Source organism: Vigna radiata, chromosome 11, assembly GCF_000741045.1.
Source record: "Vigna radiata var. radiata cultivar VC1973A chromosome 11, Vradiata_ver6, whole genome shotgun sequence".
Taxonomy (NCBI): Eukaryota; Viridiplantae; Streptophyta; class Magnoliopsida; order Fabales; family Fabaceae; genus Vigna; species Vigna radiata.
Window position 1 is genome coordinate 6,970,184 of NC_028361.1, and position 16,914 is coordinate 6,987,097.

Below are 16,914 nucleotides of genomic sequence, written 5' to 3' on the forward strand. Positions count from 1 at the left end.
CTTTTAAATTAAACCGGTAAAGATAAAATATATATAAAACAATTAAAAATGATTTAAAATTTTTGCATGGAATAACTACTATAAANAAAATTTAAAAAAAAAAAAAAAAAAAAAAAAAAAAAAAAANAACTATTGTTTCTCGTCTCCTTTCTCACGATAACATATCAATACACACTTCTTATATGTTCACAAGTGATTATTGTAAAAGAAACAAACAAACACAAAAGAGATAATAAGATAAGTTGGCGTGAAAAAAATACTATTCTAAAACAATTAAATCATATCAAATATAAGCTAAACAAGGATTAAATATAACAAATCATACATATACACACAAACAGATAACACTATACTTAATTATCCGGATGCATATTTATGACACTGGACTTGTAGCGCTACAATTCTGATAGTATTTATATTTTGTAGAGTCATAAACAAAAGGGTTATCACCATACTATTTACAAGGTTTGTCTCATTCGTGAATAGGACTTAATTGTCGAGTGGTTAAGACCTCTTGTGATACTCACCACAAAACTCGTTATCCTCTATTTGAGTATGAATAGTTATTAGAGTTCAAACATCTCCTTACTGATCCCCAAATATCAATGCATACATTAAGATCATTACTACAAAAAATTTCTCTTTGAAATTCTCTCAACACCATCACCATACATATCCACAACCATAATCATCACCTCAATTAATAATAAAAAACATTATACACGTACATCAGTTCCATCACTTTTATATTCAAAAAATCACATATTAAACATATTAGAGAAAAACATATACAAAATGAGTTAGACTTTGTTAATTTCGTCCAGTTAGAATATTTACTCGTTTAGTAAGTAGTGCTCAAAGGCATATTCACCTAGCAACCAGATAACTCATCCAGCAAGATTATCATTGAAACTTATGGGCTTAAATTTTCACAAAAGTCATCCAGCGAGACTTGTCTCACCCAGTTATTGCCAAGCCAGCAAACTCTTCTTTGACTTTGATTTTGCTCAACAAGTATATTCTCCCTTAATAACCACCAAGCAGTTTTTTGACTTTAACTTCATTCAATGAGTTTGCATAATTTTACAAAATATAATTATACATATTTATGTCATCTCAACCCTAAAAATCCAGTTCAACAACCAACACAAATACCAAAGTCATATTACACCACATTCAATGATTCAAAAATATAATCTTCAATGCCAATCAAACAACATACTCAATTTCTTAATACAAATCATCAAAGTCTTATCCATTCCACATATCATATTTCATCAGGCAACTCAATCACACAAATAAAACATTATACAAGCATACAATTAACAATTACAAAGTTTCTATCAGTTAAAAATAATGTAATTAGTTTCCCTTACCTAAGAGGGAGATGAATTTGCTCTAAAAAATCTCAAATCCCTTCAACCTCATACGATGCCTTATATACACGTAGGAACAACACAAAAATAATGAGGACATACCGTTACAGTTAATGTTTTCATAACAGGTCACCCGACCCAACCCACTACGGGTTGACCACTTAGTGAGATAACCCAACCTAGTTCACTTGTTAGCGAGGCAAAACAATCCGAACCTAGACCAACCCACCACACTTTGGTTGGTCAGGATCACTAACTCACTTAATTACAAGTTTTTTTTTTTCAATTCCAGAAAAATAACAATTTTTTTTTCTAATCCAAATATAAATAAAATTGAGTCCAAAATGATGTTAAACTCCAAACACATTTTAAGTCAAAAAAATACAATACAATTCAAAATCATTTTAAACTTCAAATACAATAAAAAAAACCAACACAAAACACAAAACAAATAAGTATCTAACATTGATCATTTTTGTGACACTCATCCATTTACAAGATTAGAATCTTAAATGGATAAATTCATAATATTTTGTTGTTTTAAAGCTTCTTCTTCTTTATAATCATCTATAATACAATAAAAAAAGAGTATTAACTGATAATATTAAAACACAAAATAATAAATAATTAAATTAATTTCATGATACTAACAATAATGTTACCTGTTAGTTCAAAAACATGCAACCAATTTTGAGATAAAAGGAGTGCCTCAACATTCTTTAGAAGAATGAAGGAACGATGTTTGGTTAGCACACGAGAACAAAAACTAAAGACAGACTCGTTAACAACTTTAGTGATTGAAATGCTAAGAATGTCACAAGTCATCTTAAACAAGCTTGGATAATGATCTCGATGATCCCTCCAACAACTAAACACATCAAACTTACCAAAAAACTTTGGATCAAGATTATCTTCATCTAAATAAAAATCTAATTTTGACCTTCCATTCTTATTAACATGTTGGCTTAAATAATCAACATATTCCTAAGACATCACAAAACAAATTTAATATCATTCATCATTAGAAAGAAATAAAATCTACATAACAAAATAAAGTAAGTTGAGAATTAAAAACTTACGTCGAATGCATCCATCATTGGTTCATCATTAGTAAATGAAGGTTGTTGTGTTGTATGGGAAACTTGAGAACTTAAAGTATTTGACTCATTTGAATTTAATTTCACATATTTTTCAAACAAATTATGCACACTATCCCCTAAAACATTAATCTTATATCCTTAAGTAGAAGGATTAATCCATTTTGCACGACAATATTCAAGACATGTGTGCTACACCTTATATGAAAGAAATCACCATTACATATCAAACTATTTTGCAATTTCAATTGCCACTCAAAAATTTTTGCAACACCTCATTGGAACTAACATTGTTTAATATGATAGAAAAAATACCTTCTATCTATTTCCCAATCAAGTAACAAAGCAACAAAAATTTGTGCCAAATCATGACCAGTATGTGGAGGTTCCATTTTACAGAAGGCAATAATCATATTATTCAACCTTCAATTAGCATCAACAAATTAAGCAATCAAACAAATAAATCCTTATTGATTTATAGAAGTCCAACAATCAGATGTCAAACAAATTCTACTATAAGATTTATGCACTACGAGTTTCACCCTTTCTTTGTGTTCATGAAACTTCTTTGAAATATCACACATAAATGAATTCTTACTTTGAACTCTTACTTCTAGATTTAGATATACGAGTAATTCTTTAATCCATTTATATTCAACAAAATTATATATATTTAAAAAAAGGTTTAATACATCTTTTGGTCCCATCTTTTGGGTCTTTTGTTCAAAATGATCCCACCTTGGAAAAAAAAATCACTTTAGTCCCTTATTTCATTAGATGTTGTTCAAAATGGTCTCTATGGCAAACGACGTTAAATTTTTAACGGTGAAGTTGCTAGCGTGACAAACGTCTATCCACTTGTACCCAATTTATATGACGTGGTTTTTTAAAAACATTTAAAGGTAATTAAAAAACCCCTAATTAAAAACAAATTAGAAAATTAGGGTAATTAAAATACCCCAACCCTAATTTTTTTTCAATTCTCGCGATTGGAGAGAAGGGTCTGGGTTCATCTCCTTCAACTTTCTTCTCCATTGCTTCCAAATCTTCACACTAACAAAACAAGTAACCCCAGATTCATAAAAGATCAAAGTTATAGTTTTTCTAACAGAGCTAGCACTTAATCTATACCTGAAAAGATATATGGTTGTCCTGGGGATCTAAGTGTTGAGCATCGGAAGGCAATCTCTGATCTTCTTCCTTGGACTGCACCAANTGGATACCGACTCCATAGTTGAACAACCATGCACCCTCAAAGTCCAAAGCTTGGGGCCTCTCAGTCTGAACAAATCTCAACACCTTTGTGTAGAAATCTATAGATTCCTTCACATTTCTACACAGCCTTGAAACGTGGTTCAGAGCCATCAATGGAGGTCAGTGAACTTTTGCCTAATGAACAGCAGATGAACTCAGAGCCTTCTCTCCAATCGTGACAATTGAAAAACAATTAGGGTTGGGGTATTTTAATTACCCTAATTTTCTAATTTGTTTTTAATTAGGGGTTTTTTAACTACCCTTAAATGTTTTCAAAAAACCACGTCATATAAATTGGGCACAGGTGGATAGACATTTGCCACACTAGCAACTTCACCGTTAAAAATTTAACGCCGTTTGCCATAGGGACCATTTTGAACAACATTTAATGAAATAAAGGACTAAATTGATTTTTTTCCAAATGTGGGATCATTTTAAACAAAAGCCCCAAAAGATGTATTAAACCTTAAAAAAATTACATGAAAGTTCATGTTGAATAATAGTCATTGAAACAAGGTCATCTATAATTTTTTGGTCAATTTCTCTAAATATTAATTCGCAACATGATTAATTATCATTATTCCCATAATTGTCTTTTAATTTCTTTAGCACCGAACACTTTGACAAATGATGCAACATTGTTGGGGTCCGTATTTTTATACCATGAACAACATACTCTGCACCAGATGCAATGCATTTTTTCTTTTCTTTACCATTTTCAATACCAATTTTTATACCACCACACACTACTCCCCACATCTCCCTAATTTTTTTTAATTCCAAAAACACCCTTATTTACTTTTACCCTTTACCTTTTTTAACTTTTTCTTAAAATCCTAATTTTTACTCTTTTATTCACTCACCGACACACCCTCCACCCCCACACTCTTACTCTCTTATTCTTCTCTTCCTCTTTCCCCAATTTCCCATCTTCCTTTTTCTCCAATTTATCATTTGTTGCTTGATTCATGGTGGGTTCGTGGTGCTGTAGAGTTTGGTGCTTCCTTTGTTGTTGTCTCTGATCCAGGTTAATGATTTTATGTGCCTCTATTATGTGTTAAATGAAGAAGAAGAGAAACGCCAAAGACTGCAACGAATATGGGACATCCGTTGAAGGCTCTACGGATGTCCCATATCCGTTGAAACCTTTCAACGTTTTGGGTGTTTTCCTCCGTTGAAGGTCAAACATATCTTCCATATCCGTTGAGGCCTTTGCGTTTCGTTTTCTTGTTTTTTTTAGGTTATTAATTTTATTTTGTTTAGGTTGTTAATTTTTGTACATTTATTTTAATTTAATATTTTCTGTAGTATTATTTATTCAACTTTCCAGGATATTTTTTTTTTTTACATTTTAGTTTATTAATTTATTGATTTTTAAATTAATTTTTAGATACTTTTAAAGTTAAGTAATTATATTTTAATTATAATTATATTTTAAGTAAATTATGTATTTATAATTAAATTAATTTTGTTTTATTTAATGAAATTAATTATTATTATTTTAATTAAAGTTAATTGATTTTATTTTGAATTGTTTTAATTTTAAATGAGAAGAAGGGAGAAGGAAAATAAGAAGAATTTGATTTTCTGTGAAAGTGGTGGGATATGTGGGGGTGCATTCATATATTGGGAGAAGAAAAAGAAGAGGAATTTGATTTTCTTGGAAGTGGTGGAGTGTGGGAGTGCATTGATATATTGATGCAGACCATTAATGAAGTGGTTAGAAATTGAAAAAATTTAAAATTTTTAACCACCACATTAAATATTACAGAAGGACAACGGAGAAACAAGGAGGTACAAGAAGCACTCTGTGGTGGAGGGAGTAATGTTCTAGTTTTTCTTTATATAACCCATTTAACATGTCAAATTGACGGACTTAAAACAAATCAATGTATCCTTGATTGTTAACCTGTTTTATTTTTGTATTATTTATAAATTAAAAATTAAAATTACTTAAAAATTAAATTTTTTATATTATATTTTTATGAAAACGTAAATATGTAATATTATTATAATTTAAATTATTAACACTTATAAATAAGTTTTAATTATTAATTGTAATAAAATGATTTAACATATAATAATTATTTTAATTTATTCAATTCAAAAAATAATTAACCAATTAAAAGTTTAGAAAATATTTATATAATTAAATATGATTTAAACATTTGTTTATAAATACATATACAAACAAATTTTAAAAATAAAAAGATTAAAGAAAAATAGAATAAGAATTAAAAAATTAAAAATAAGTAATGGATTAATACCGTCAACTCATCGACCCATCCTCTAATAAGTCACGTTACAATTTTTAACCCGTTTTTTTATGACATACCAATCCAACTCAACTTATTTTTTACGATACAAAGAACAAAACGAACCGATCCGTTATTTTGGAAACTGCAGTGCACGAAAAACAAAAACAAAATTGTAACTTTTCTCACCTATTATATTAGGACGAGAGAAGGGAGAATGAATAAAAAATATAAAATATTAGTATAAATATATTAAAATAAAAAATAAAATTATTTTATTTAAATTTTAATAATGATTTCAGTGTACTATTATTTTGAGTCATAATTATGTTATCGATTATGATATTATTTTATTTACCTCATCTATGAAATCATTCATAAATTTTCTTTTCATTTGTCACAATCTTTCTCATAACTTAAATAAATCTACTTTCATCTCATTTTGCTCTCAAATATACTTATTTCTACTCTCTTAAATCTATCCTCTGATCCAAGCGTAAGCTCAATATATCAAAGCATGAGTTACTATTGTTGGGAAAAAGGTAAAAATCTAGTGCCATTGTTTCACATACAGAAACCCCAAATTAAAGCCCATTAAACAGTGTAGTCTATAAAATATACCCTGCTAAGAGTATGCATAATATTTGTAGAAGGATAATATACTTTTGACAACATTATTTTTTACAATATTTTAACCTCATTTATGTATTATTATATGATTGGTCTATATTAAATTTTTTGATTATTTTTATTGATTTTGAAGTCATTTTAAACCAATAACATGATACACTCATGATGTTAAAATATTGTAAAAAAATTGTTAAGAAAGTATCATTATCCTTAGAGAGAAAATATTGAAAAAACTTCTTTTAACAACACTTTTTTAACAATTTTTTGACAATGCATATGTGACAGTTTTTGATTGATCTGTTTTAAATATTTTTTAAACATAAATTCAAATAGACCAATAAAATAATGACACGTTTCCCGTTGTCAAAAAAGTTGTCAAAAAGTGTTGTGAAAATATCATTGTCCAAAAATATTTTACTCCAAAGGGACAAAGTTGCCAAAAGTACAACATTCTAACAGTTACAGTACAAAAGTTCAAAATGTTTATGGTGTGAGAAGATTAAGAAGTGACACCCTTTGTTGTACCATGCACCTAAAGAGGCAATCTAGTCCTGCCTCCAATTCTCTAATGCTCCCTTCTACTTCCCCTAATCCCCTCTTTACAATTTGTACTTCTGTTTTAGCATCAATTTTCTTACAACGCTTAGTGAAGGAGCAGAGAGCAACATCAATGTCCCTCATCTCATTCATGTCCATATTTTCCTTATCAAAACTGGTGGACACTATTCTTGTCAACACAGACAACCTACCAATGTTTTTCTTCTGCACTGGTGCACACATGAAAAGTAAGAGTTTCTTGAAAAATGTGATGGTGCTTTTGCTTATTTCTCTTAGCACATTGATCAGCATTAGTAGATGGTGGTCTAAGTCTAAAACAGAGTATGAATATGATTTAAAACCATTCTCCATTGTCTTTAATGCTTTGAGCCTTTTTGTGATGTCTTTTCTTGCCCTCTTCCTGAAACAAATGTAAGCACGTATCTGGCCATTGACACTTGAATCCACACCCTTTCTCCGCAGAGCTGATTGAAGGTCTAGCACATGTTCCTTCATCAGTGTCAACAATTCTCTTGCTGATCCACACGTGTCAAGCAAATGAACTGACATGTCAAGCGGCTTTTCTACATGCTTTCCTTCATGGCGTAGAAGAGCTTGCTGAGTGAGTGGACAACCAACAAGTTCCTCTACACAGTTATACAACTCTACAAGCCCTTTTAGACCTTCTTTGATAGCCTGACTTTGTGATTGTGATGAGGCTTCCCATGTCTTCATCCTCTTCTGCACTTTTTCGATTTTGGGTGATGAAGAGTGTATTCTACAAGGCAAGCTAATGGATCTAACATGGTAGTGAAATTCCTTGGCTATGTGTGAGACAGCCATTTCTTTTCCTATGTTGCTAATTGCTCTGAACACTAATGAATTGCCTAGGCTTAGAACAAGACATATATATATATATAGAAAGTACATAACCAGCATCAACCCTCTATGCCAATTAATATGTTTTATTCATGTTGTACAAGTATATCCCCTTACCAATATTGAAGAATTTTCTGGCATTTCAGCCAGCAATCTTTAGTACAGAATGTTTTGTTTAGTCTCCTGGTCATTCCAGTGGTAACATATGGTGCATAACAAATTGTTTAGGTAGGTACGAGAGCAGACATGTGTTAATTGGAGGAATAACATTCCTTGTTGTCTCCCCAGTAACTGGCAGAAGGATCTCCCTGAAAGATTGAAGTGAAGCAGTGGCATTTGCTCATGAAATCCACAAGCTGGCAGTGTATGATTGTGTTGTTTTTAATTATGATAAAATGTAACACGAAAGAGGATTAGAAAAGGTAAAACGAAAATGACAAAGAAAGCAGGATCTAGCAGGAAATGTAGGGTGAGAATCTAGGTTTTGGTGTGAGGAGGTATAGGGTTATTCCGTCAAACATCAATAATGCAAATACATATTTTGTGCTTTTGCCATTAAATTGTAAATGTTGTATTCCATGTGCTGGAAGATTCCAGACAATTCAAGAAAAATAAATTGATCAGTGTTAAGGTTAGTTATAAAATATCAAACGCTTAATTTTTAACCTTTAGTAATCTATTGAGTCCAAATTATTGAGACTTAGCATCAAGCAAACCATCTCCGATCATTCCTAGTGAGCACAACTTTTTTATGACAACTTTATAAAAATAAAATAAAATAAATACTTTGGAAAAATCATTAAATTCTTTGGAAATGTGTTAAATTCATAACGACTTTAGTTCAATAAAAATTAAAAATCATTAAATTCTGACAATTTTATTTATAATATTATGAAGTGAAAATTTGTTATAAATCTTAATAAATTTATAAATTTTAATTGGGTTTAGATTGGTAGGGTGTGTTCAAAGTTTATAAACGCTCTTGCAAATACAGTTTAAGTTGATCATTTTTGCTTATGGCATTAAAAAAACTAATAGAGTTGCACCAAAATTAAATGATTTGTGTCCAATTAGTTGTCAAGCACGATCAATAAGAGAGTATCACGTGGCAGTCCCCTTTCAACCCAAAAACTTTATCACACTTCTTCATCTTCTTCAATCAGTGTAATTATCATCACCATTAACCAATCACACTGTAATTCAGTTGCCAAGAAACAAAAAATTAAAGTGAGGGAAAAAAACCTTCAAAAGGTGAAGATCAACTTTGAGTTCATGAGATTGTTGTTCTTCGATTTCTTTGCTCCTTGAATCAAGTGTCGATGCTAATTGAGAAAAAGAATCTAAAGTTTGATGAGGGTTTTCGGGGTTGGTGGCGCTGTTGTTCTTTGATTCCTTCTTCTTCGCTGTGAAATCCATAATCGATCGTTGCTTCCCAAACCCTAATTCCCTTTTCCTAAACCCTGATCCCTAATCGCACACTGCTTTAAAAATAATTTAACCTATTTTTATTTATGTTTATTCAATTTTGTTTTACTGGGATAAAAAAACCTCACTATATATCTTCCAATCCCAGCCCTTGTAGTAAACCAACATCGTTGCCGCCCTATGCGCTTTCGCTCTCTCCACTACTGTGCCGCGTCCCATCTCCCCGCCCTTCCGCACGATTTTTATTTGCAACTCCTGGCTTATAAGATGAAGTAGCGAAATTCATATGCTTGGGTTTAACATATGATGAACAAACCCCTGAACTATTATGTGTATATGAATAATTAAACAGAACAATGAAAAATGTCTGGTTGTTTTATCCCTTTTAATATTTTTCTTCCATGTTGGAGAAAAAGGTTCTCAACATTTTCGGTTAGTGAGAACCGTGAATATGTAGAGACCCTACAGTTTACCGACTTCTGACGTTTTAAACTATTTCATAAATATTTTGGTCAAGAATATATGAATGAAGTTGTATTTGGTAATCTTTTACTGCTATCAGCATTAGGTTTTATTCATATTTTCATGGATTTTGCAACTTTGAATTGTCTAAAGATAGGACGTATATTTAACCTTGGTATATTTTAAAACACAAATTTGGAATTTGATTTGTTCCGACGAGGTGAGGGTGCAAGGGGAGGGCACAGAGGTAGGAAGAAATGGTGGAGTTTGAAGAAGTGGTGAGAAAAAGTTTTTCCACCAGAGAAAGGTTTTCAGAGGGGGAGGAGGAAGGTGTAGAAGAGTGAGAGAAATGCAGAGCGAAGAGACCGATACAACTCATTCAGGTTTTACCAGTTAGACAACTCTGCCATTAATTTTTTAATGTAGTAAGTAAAAAGGATTAACGTGAACGTTTTTGCAAAATATAGGATGATTGTGAACTTAAAAAAAAAAGAAAAGACAACTTTGAATATACTCTACAAATTGAGCGACCAAAATAAATATTAAACCTTTTAATTAAAAGTCGTTATAAATCTTTATAAATTTTTTTATAAAAAAGCCATTCATGACAACTTATTCTAAATTTGTAAAAAAATCAAATTAGTTTATTTTTGTAAATTACGGTCAAGTTATCCTAGGTTTTTTAAAATTTGTCTCACATAGCAGATAATATTTTCTTTATTCAACAACTAATGTTGCATCATGAGGTTATATATCTAGGCCATTTAATTTATTCTCATTCCTTTAAGTTAGATCCAATCACGAAAAAGATGTGATTTTTTCAATATATATATGCTGAAGAAAACTTGGGGAAATTATTGAAAATGAGATAGAGACATCATTTTCATCGTTATTCTTATTATATTATCAGTTGTTACAACCGAAGGAAAGAAAGAAAAGATGGAAGGTGATTAACGAAAGGGTAATGATATTTTGACAACTTGACAATTTTTTTCACAACAGGTTACGTATTATCTTTTTAATGGTTTATTTGAAAAGTTCTTTTGGTCTCTGCAATCCAAGTTAGGACCATACGAGAGCCCAAAAACGTCACAGTATCTCTTGTAAAACCCTATCCTATCACCTGATGCTGGATTAGGACCTTTCCCACATTCAAATTCACCATTGATGATGTTCGTGATAACACCAAAACCTGGGACTCTATTAGCTGCCTTGTCAGCAGCAGATGGGGTCCACCTGTTAGTGATCACATGGTGGCATGAGGGTTTATTCCTCCTTGGAGTCATCCAGAACCATAGAGCTGTCTTGAATGAAAGCACTGCATCTCTTGCCACCGAGTCTGGGTTGTTTATCAAGTCCACTCCTAGGGCACTTCCAGCTTGATTATAGTTGTAGTTGCTGTTCCTCAAAAACATCAAAAATCATGAGTACCACATTAATTCCATTGCTTCAAATGAAAACTGTTATATCTTGTTTCAATGTACTTACTGGGTCAGTTGAATCGGCCCTCGACCATAGTACGATTTTCCTGCGGGACATGGTGCATTCCCATCACAATACCTGTTGGATTTATCTCTTTCTGTCACAAAGCAATAACCCCATGCATATGCTCCATCTGGGGAACTTGGTGCTCCTCCTACATCACATGCATCAAATATGTTTAATGTATAATGTTGTTGTAACATGAGACAATGGTTAACTAAGGAAGTGAAAAATGAATGGTAAAACTAATTAAACCTGTGGTTTCATGAGAAGTTTGAGCTAGGAAAGCTGCAACCTCTCTCTTGCGAGTGTTGGAATCACCGGTGGTTCCAAAAGCACCGAAGGATCTAGCGGCGGTGATGAAAGCGTTGTAGCTGTAGAAACCCTTGCCTCACAAGCTTGATCATTTCGGTGTTTCAGCAGTTGGTCGAATAGAGAAGCACTGATTACACTTCCAACATCATCACCAACAGCACTACGAAAGTACGATGAGGTTATTACTAGGATGTAGGCTAATGCAAAGGAAAAAGTGTGTAACTTCATATTTGCCTTTGTTTTATGTTATGAATGAAGTGTGTGTGTTTTAGTTGATGAGGCTGAAGGTATATATAGTATAAAATTGCAGGGTCTTTCCCTTAATATATGATGATCTCTTTGGAAAAGTAGCGGTGGATTTTATCAGTATACACTGTTTTTCGTCTCTTTTTGTGCATGAAAAAATAGATTAAAATAAAATACAGAGACTAATGGAAACTGATATCTACCGATAGATTTGATTAGTCAATGGAGTTTGATTGGGTTTGTGGAAACTTAGGATGAAACTTGTTTCATGGGCTAAGATATTTGATTTTGGTCATGATTTCACACGTACATGTCGAAAGGAAACAAATTAAGAAATGGATGAATGAGTTGTCCTTTTGAGAAAGGAAAGGGAGAGATTCATGAAAGGAGTTGCCTGTAACTTTTCTTCCATCTAAATTCTAACCCATGCTACATGTTCTCTGTCGTCTCTTGTGCAATCACTTTCCGAGGATTAAGTGACTAAAATAATTTTAAAAGAATTAACTTTTCTAACTTTTCTAATTAAAAAAAAGAAAGTAAAAAATAAATTTAGTCTCAAATGAATCTGAAAAAATTATGTAAGTATCTCTTTTTAGGTTTAATTGTTTTCTTTATTTTCGATTTGACTGCAATGCTTCAAGTTCGTATATTTTTTCTTTTTAGGTTTAATTGTTTTCTTTATCTTCTATATAATTGCAATGTTTCCAAGTTCGTATATTTTTTTAAAAAAGTTTCAATTATATGTCAAAACTTGATTTAAAGGTCTCAATTTCTTCCACACGTGAATAAAATTTATCTCGATTGAGTTCCTTTATGCAGTTAACTTTTTTTTCTCTTTCTTTTGCTTTCTGTGCAATGCAACTAGCATAAAATGATTACTTTTTTTTAAATAACTATGTTCCACTTCACTTGTTATCAACCTAACTATTACGTTTACATATATACCTTTCTTTAAATAAAAAAACAATGTTTTAATAATATAAAAGAACAAAATATATACATATACATATATATATATATATATATATATATATATATTTATATTTTGTTGTGTAAATATATCTAACCAAAGTATATGTTTTTTTTTTTTTGACACCAGTTTCAAAAGAATATTAAATTAATAAAAATATTATAATTAATAAAGTTAAATTGTAAAAACTCAATAGTATTTAAGTAAGTTTAATAAATAAAAATAAAACATAGACGAAGAGAGAAAATTACTAGAGCTTATGAAAAAAAAGTTAATTTTTTTTATGAATTTTTAGTTGGGAGTTTTCATTTTTTAATATCTATAGTGAGTTTTTTTATTTTACTATCAACACAAATATTATTATTTATCAATAGTTTGTTTCAATTTTTGTAAATGTTGACGGAAAAAAATTACAACAACATTAATTATGATTGCTTTACATTTAAATAATTGTATGTATTAGTAATTGAAATATTTCATCCGAATAAAAAAATTCAAATTTGAATATTTTCTTATCCAAATAAATAATGAAAAATAAAATAATTTAAACTAATATCAATTTAAATTCAATATATTTAAATATATTTTTTAAAAAATCTCTGTATCGGAGCAAGGTAAAATTCAACAAAATACTTACAATTTATAGTATTGTAACATCTACATTTGTCAGAAAGTTTCAATTCAAAGTCCATTTAAAATTTCTCTATTTTCTTTTCTAATTTAAACATAAAAATGATTGTCTTTTGAATTCTGTTAATTGACTGAATGTTTCTTTGAATGTTTCTTCTAGATTTTTTAGTTTATGAACATTAAAAATTATATTTCTAATATAAATTAAAAGAACACACACTTAATTTATTTGTTTGTAAGATAAATAGATTTAGTATTTATTTTTTAGGAAAAGATATGTATATGGTGTAATGACTGTATGAGCATACTTTTTTTTCAAACAAAAAAAATTGTTATATGGTAGGATTAGCATTCTTCAATAATAATTGTTTGATGTTGAACAGAGTAAGAGAGAGGAATTAATATTTTTTTAATAATTGAATGATTAAACATTCTTTCTCGAATTCCCCATGCATAAAAATTCTTATTCATGGATATTATAATATATTATTATAAATTATTTAAAATTTATTGTTTATGATTGTGTGGCTACACATGTAGGAATTGTTAAAATATTGAAGAGTGTACAGAGAAAAGGTTGTTGTGTTTAGCATAGGAGAGGGTAAAAAAGTTAACATCGTTTTTGTCTATTTGACGGAAGAAACTTGATTGAGACAAATTTTACCTACATTCTACTTATTTGATGGAAGAGACTTGATTAAAACAAATTTTACCTACATTTGAACCAAATTGACACTTTTAAACCATGTTAGTTTGGACGTAATTGAAATTTTGTAAAAAGATAAAAGAGTGGACGAATTTGACACACTGTAATCAAATCGAGAAAAAGAAAAAGTCAAACCTTTTTCTTAATTGATAGAGTAAATAACACTTGTCATCTCCTTCAATACTATGTTCTCTAAATTAATTGAGTTTTAAAGTTTCCATGGACTCATTTTGAAGGATATTTTGAATTTAATATATATATATATATATATATATATATATATATATATATATAACTTCTGAATTTGGGTTTAATATAATTTAAAATATAATTTTATATTATACAAATTCAAAATATATTTTCAAATTACATAATCTAAAATATGTTTTTAAATTATATAATTTAAAATTTACTTCCAAATGATAGGAAATTTAGAAATGTATTTTTACTATTCATAATTCATTTTGAGATTGCGTAATTTGAAGCAATATTTAATTTTGATGAAAATTTTCACGTTTTTAAAAATATTTAAATACATCAAATTTGAAATAATATTGTTTTAAGCTGTTTCATTTTTCAAAATATTTTTTTTTGATAAAACAATTCAAATTAGTGAATTTTAATAAATAAAATATTTCAATTACCACAAAATTTTAAAAAAATTACTTAAATATTAAATAACTATAATGATCAAAATAAAAAAAAATAGTAGCATTGATAGTTTTTTTGTAGTTGATATTGGTTGGTATTATTTATTGGTCAAAGTTTTTCAATATTTTTTCATTTTATACTCGTAAGCATTTTTCCAATTTATGTTAAATTAATTATTTTTTCAAAGTTATGAAATGTTAGATCTGGTTAAACCTATGATAGCTCTAAGTTTAGCTTGTACAAGGTTAAGATAGTTAAGTTTGGACCTACATCAAATTAAGTTGGTCAAAGTCTAAGTTAATAAAGTCGGTCTGAGTCAGGATAAGTACACATTCTACAAGCTGGGCCAACCTATGCTAAGCTCAGGTGAATTAAGTCCAGCCCAGACGACTACAACCAGAGTGATTCTCCCTGCACATCCAAGAATTTTGGCTGCACCTCCAACTTTCCCATAATACTCTTTGGCTACACCTTCAAGTTTCCCATAATACCCTTTGCATTAAATGAAACTCCACAAATTTTGTGTAACATATGATAAAGTAATAATGCTATAGTAAAATGTGGTTTAATATACAAATATAAAAAACGCAACAAATTATAAATGAATTAACAAAGAAATAAAAAAGTCAAAATATACAACAAATAATTAAATAATAATTAATATTGAAATAAAAATAATATCAATAAATAATTACAAATTAAAAAATAAATAAAAATTTAACAAATAATTAAATAATAATTAATATGTAAATAAATAAAAAATTTCAAAAAATATTACATTATAAATAAATTACAAATCAAATGAAAATTTAAAAATAACATTTATTTCGATGATAACTAATATTTAAATATTTAAATATAATAAAACCTTACCAATTAAAAATAAATTAACAAAAAAAATAAAGATGTTAAAAATAACAAAAAATAATTACGTCAGAACTAATATTTAAATAAACATAAAATATAAAAAAAAACAATAACAATTTAAAATAAAATAAGAAATAAATAAATAACATAAAAATAATAAATATAAAGATAATAATTCTGTGGAGATATAACAAAATAAATATTAAATAAAAAACAAAAATAAATAACAAATTATAAATTAAAAGCAAATCAAAATAAACATAATAAACACAAAAAAAAAGTAAAAAGAAAACCGTGATTCAAAATACACAGGGGTCTCTTCCGGCGTTCAAAATGCACAGGGATCTCTATTGACGTTCAAAATGTGCAAGGGTCTTTATCGGGGTTCAAACGCCGTTAAGGTCTTAACCGTACTTTGGAGTGCGGTTAAGGCTTCAACTCTCCTCTTTCAACGATCATTCAGAAATTCAAACATGCATTCAAATTCAAATTCAGTGATATGATATGCGTGACGGGAATTGAAGGAGGAGGAAAAAATTTTCTTGCACGGAGGCGCAAAAGAGTATGGGTTGGGAGTGTAGGGTTTGCTTTTAAAATTTTAAAACATTTAAATATTCTTTCTCTTTTTCTGTGTGTGCAGGTATGCAATGCTTAGAAGGATAGTGTGGAAAATTTGGATGTGCAAGGAGAATTCGAGGAGGTGCAGGAAGCTTCTCTCCTCCAACCAAGGTCAAGATTAGTAAATTATGGCTGAGACAGGTTGGGACAAGCCCATAATCAACCAAGTCGTGGTGGGTCCTAGTTTATCTAAGTTTAGGTCGACCCATATTCTGAGTTGGACTAGGCATAGATCAATCTTGGGTGTTACTCCTTCCACCTTCCCATGTGTTTCTTCACCTCCCCACTATTTTCATTTATTTAAAAAATATTTTATATTTTTTCACTATTTTTTTTTATTTCAAAAATACCTTACATCTCCCCACTATTTTTAACAATCTTTTTCTTTCTCTCTCTTCATTAATGGAATATTTACATGGCTCATTATTAATGAAGCATTTCCATGACTCAGATTTGAACTTTTATATTCCTTTAAATAAGTTTGATTCAATCTTATATATATATATATATATAT

At 29.5% G+C, this 16,914-nt stretch overlaps 1 pseudogene; it reads right to left on the bottom strand.

Annotated features, from left to right (window-relative positions):
- Nucleotides 1-10,925: 10,925 nt before the first annotated feature.
- On the bottom strand, nt 10,926-11,960 carry LOC106777287 (annotated as a pseudogene).
- Nucleotides 11,961-16,914: the final 4,954 nt, after the last annotated feature.